The 4,983-nt window shown below is 43.4% G+C and overlaps 1 pseudogene; it reads right to left on the bottom strand.

Moving 5' to 3' along the window:
• Nucleotides 1-1,335: 1,335 nt before the first annotated feature.
• LOC142046512 (antimicrobial peptide THP2 pseudogene) lies at nucleotides 1,336-3,885 on the bottom strand (annotated as a pseudogene).
• Nucleotides 3,886-4,983: the final 1,098 nt, after the last annotated feature.

Below are 4,983 nucleotides of genomic sequence, written 5' to 3'. Positions count from 1 at the left end.
GTTCATGGAGGAGAGGACCCAGAATGGCCGTTCTGATGTGCAGTGTCAGAGGGGTAGTCGTGTTAGTCTGGATCTGTAAAAAGCAACAAAGAATCTTGTGGATAAGTTCATGGAGAAGAGGTCCATCAATGGCTATTAGCCAAGACAGTCAGGGATGCAACCCCATGCTATGGGTGTCCCTAAATCTCTGACAGCCAGAAGCTGTGACTGGACAACAGGGGCTGGACCACTTGATAATTGCCCTGTTCTGTTCATTCCCTTTGAAGCACCTGGCACCAGCCACTGTGGGAAGACAGGATCCTGGGCTAGATGGACCTTTAGTCTGACCCAGTATGGCCGTTCTGATGTTCAGTATCAGAGGTGTAGCCGTGTTAGTCTGGATCTGTAAAAAGCAACAAAGAGTCCTGTGGCACCTCATAGATTAACAGACGTATTGGAGCATAAGCTTTCATGGGTGAATACTCACTGGGTCTGATGAAGTGGGTATTCATCCACGAAAGCTCACGCTCCAGTACGTCTGTTAGTCTATAAGGTGCCACAGAATTTTTTGTTGCTTATGTTCACTGTAATGACAAGTGCGGACATGGCCTGTCGTTTGCTGTGACAGGCGGCTACATGGGCAGTGCCTGTACTCTACAAGCTGCTGTAAGTGTAGATATAACCTATATCACAAGTTGCACTGCCTTTACTAAAAGTGTAATTTTAAACCAATTGCGTTAACACTTTGAAAAACACACAGAGGACACTCTTGGTTCAGTTTAAACACAGTTTTTTTTGAGGGGGGGCAGGGTTTGGCATGTGAATATAGATTTAACTGACTCAGGAAAAAATATTATTTCTATTAAACTGGTTTAAACTGGACTATATAGAAATACCAAGGTCCACACTGTTTGGCAGAAGTTTAACTACTTAAGGTTTTTAACTGACTAAAGGTTAAACTGGAGCAACCTGTAATGTAAACAGGCCCTTAAGCTCTTCCTTTCTGTGCACTGCGTGCCTAAATGACTAAATATGCTGCCTGTCCACAGCATGGGTCTCAGAATTGCTTCAGGCAGATACAGAAGAGATGCAGCCCCCATGCTCTCTCCTGGAGATTTACTTTATTCTATCTTGTCTTCACTATTTCTAAATTAGTTTAGATTTCTCTTTATGGCAACAGTATATGACTTCCCCAAACTTCTCCATGAGCACACAGATTGACCCCCTCCCCAGCACGCCTAGGAAACAATGGTTTTCTTTCTCAACAAATGTGATTGACTGGCCATGTGTACATAAAACAAAGAGTAACACACATTCCTGCCAGCACTGCTGTGTTGCCTCGCCAGTATTCTGCACTTACGGTAGACAGCAACTGTCTGATCCACTGCAGGTGCCAATACGAGCCATACCGCTGGGACATGACCCACTCCGGCAGGAACCTCTGAGGCGTATACACTGAAGGCTGTTCTGAGCCTTGGTGAATTCTGCAAAGAAAAGGAATCTTAGTTTCCATGTGCAGAGCAGAGGAAGTAAGAGTTGTGATTTCCACATGACAGGCATTTCTCATTCACTGAGATGTAGCCAAATCAGCCCAGTTATCTGCCAGAGAAAAACTTTACTAGTTTATATAGCTTTCATGTCTAGCACCTTGTGCAATAGGAAACTTAGAGGAGAATCTTTTTAACTGGAGGTGGCTCTTCTTTCATAAAACTATCCACCATCCATAGGTATAAGCCCAGATCTTAAACTGTGTTCATTGCCGTACACACTGTCCAGCCCCGAGGATGGCATTTCCAGGAATGAAGCCAGGCACATAGACCAAGAAGGTTCTTTCTGAAAGATAGTGTTGCTTAGGCTGTGAGATGAGAGTCTGCTCTGGTAGAGATCTGGGTTATATCTGCAGTTTGTGTAACCTCTTCATAGGCCCTGAGACCTGCCTTAGCAACTTTTATGAAGGACTGCGACAAATTGGAGATTTGTGTGTAAGATATGTGATCATCTAAGATCCCTATTCATTCTTGTTTGGATGAATAACTAAAATATGTGCCTTGTGTCTCAACATTTATTTTTTTTTATTTGGTTTTGGTTTTTGAGGCTATGGAGCCGGTTAGAGGACAAATGGTCCATCTGCTGCTACAGTGGAAGAGGCGATACTGAGTTATTGATGGTTGATTGCCAGAACTCCAGGAACTTGCAGCAGAGGAAACTGGAGTAAATGGATTAGGGGGAAGGAAAACAGCTCTTCTCCTATAGGCATCTCCTGAAACAAAAAGAGTAGGAAATATGGTAATAGACTCCTGGACCTAGCAGGGACAGGAGTCTTTTAATGGAACACAGACACTGGCTCATGAGGGAGGGACATAGCAAGACTGACTGCGAGCTAAGGCTGTCTCTGCACTACAGTGGCTGTACCCACATCATCCCACAAACCAGACAAAGCCTACAGTGACAAACATTGTTCAGTTGACGGAGGAACACCACCGCCCCGCACAATGCTATGTACACTGGCAGAAGTACTCTGCCATCAACCTATCTGCATCTACACTAGTAGGGTTTTCAGCATAGCTATGTCAGTCAGGGGTGGATTTTTTCTCACACCTCTGACCAACCCCTCTGCCAATCAGACTTTTCAGGTTAGACTAAGCCTCAGACTGGGATAGGTCACAGAAAGAAATATGTGGACTGGTCTACACCTAAAACTTAGGTTAACCTAGGTATGTTGCTTCAGGGCTGAGAATTTTTCACATCCCTGAGAGAAGTTAAACCAACTTAAGCCCAGGTGAAGACAGCACTAGACTGATGGAAGAATTCTTCCATCAACCTAGTTACTGCCTCTCAAGGGGGTGGATTTAGCCCTTCTGCCACCGTAGTAAGTGTCTGTAATACTGCAGGTGTGCAGCTGTAAGATCTGGAGTGTAGACGTACCCTGAGTTGGTTCAGTTTTTGTCTGTAATTTCAGCTGAATTCACCTTATTTAGTTTAATCCGTACCACATTCTCATGCCTTGACAGGGTATGTGTTTTGGTTCATTTGGTCCTATTTCAGCCTTCATTTGAGCCTTTAAATAAAGAACTTGGTTTTTAAAGGAGACCTGGTTGGCCTGAGGGTTCAAACTCTCTTCTCTCTCTGGAAGGAGGGAACTCTGTAGACAGCCTTAGCACAGGGGCCTGCAAGTTAAAGGGGTATGTGGAACTAGGCACCTATCCTTGTTTTGGTCTAGAAGGGGCAGGATCGTGAAATCCACCCCAAAGAAGGAGCAGTTACTAAAGGTGAACGCAGGGGGCAGCTGAGAAATCAAAGTAACTCAAGTGGGACAGGGGCCATAAAGGTCACAAGAGCAAAACTTATGAACACTGCTCAGCAGAAATTAGATGTCAATTACCGAGCTCCTCATTCCCAACTCAATACACTTTTCCCCAGACCAAAGAGTAGTTTGAGGGAGGTAGGGCAAAGGGGGAGGTTTCAGTGTGTCTGTGTCTTGTCTGTCTGTTCAGTTCTCTGTGCCGTGCTGAAGCAAGAGCATGTGCAGTGAAGACAGAAACTTGGGGCTTTTAGCAGCAGGCTTCTAACAAGCTTTACTGAGGACAACACAAATAATAAAAAGATTTTCTAAAGTTTATAATTCAGCTACAAGCAAATGGATTTTCATGAGGCAACAAAGGCACCTCCCTAATTTCTGGACTATTCCCTTGCCAACTTTCAAGTTTCTCCTGCAAACCACGGAAGTGTTAGAAGAAAAACAGTTGGAAATTTTGTTATAATGGAGACTGTCAAACAACTTTGCTATAGGCTACAAATATCCATCTATAGTATCCTTTAATTTCGTTTTCAACTTACCTGGAGCATCAAGAAGACAACAGCCAAGAGAAAGTAAAGGATTCTCATGGCTGAAGTTTGGTCAGGATATCCGCACACTGGAAAGAAAAGACATCAAGATAGGAGATGGAAATAGTCCCTGAATGTTGTGAAATGGTGAGGTATTGCAGTCTTGGCTTGAGGCACATGAAATTTTACACTTTAATAGTAACAATTATCATTCCTACAACACCACAGATGCCACTGAAGCAAGCGGCACTACTTCAGACATGGCTTGGCAACAGGATCTCTTGTGGGTTTGTCGTCTTATACAATTGTTATCAGTATCCTATGTATATTTCAAGTATTTTCCTATTTCTATGGATCCAAACATGTGCTCAGATAAACATCTCAGCTTTCCTGGAGAAAACAACCTGCAAAGAAAAGCTTGAAATCATGCACCCTAGAGGCTTAATACAAATTTAAGAACCCACATCTGTTATTTTTGAAATTACAGGATTTTAAAGCCTGTCATGATTGTATGGAGCCTGACTCGTGGTTCTTGAACACTTGGTGTTCACAATGCCAGCCTCCTCTCCAGACCCTTGAGGAGATGGCCTGTCACTCTTATGATTCTCCAGTGGCTGACGGACTGGCCCCGTCCCCACTCCTGCTATGGTAGACACCTGGCTAACTGGCCAGCACCCCCCTTATAAATTGAAGCTCCCAGTATATTCTGTGGAACAGGTGATTTTCCCTCCCTTCAAGCTCACTCTTTGGTAGCAGGTCTGGGAAATGCTTCAGTTCAAGTGAGACCAGGGTTCGCTTAATACTCTAGTGCATTGTAGATGTGTTAGACACAGGCTTTTGAAGGTGACTTGCAAAGGAGAAAATAATATTGTGTTTGTGCCCTTTTTAATTTACTGTTTTGCTTCTGTGCAAGGTATCAAGCGGCTTGAAGCTTTACTGTTGTTCTTGCTATAATTTGCTTTCTTCTGCTTTTGGTTTACATTGGGAAAAGCAGGAAAATCAAGTCTGGTTTTCCTTGTTTTTGAGGGAGGTCTGTGTAATGACACAGAGGAATGAATGGGAGTTTCATCAGCCCTTAATTGAAGTGATGCATGAGTGGGGGATTGGCAGCTCATTGTATTGAATCTTTAATAAAGAAAGATTTTCTCCTTCCTGTTTAAAAATGATTTCACTGAAATA

The sequence above is a fragment of the Chelonoidis abingdonii genome, chromosome 3 (assembly GCF_003597395.2).
Source record: "Chelonoidis abingdonii isolate Lonesome George chromosome 3, CheloAbing_2.0, whole genome shotgun sequence".
NCBI classification, from domain to species: Eukaryota; Metazoa; Chordata; order Testudines; family Testudinidae; genus Chelonoidis; species Chelonoidis abingdonii.
Note: the sequence above shows the minus strand (reverse complement) of the source record. Positions and strands in the feature narration are given on the sequence as shown.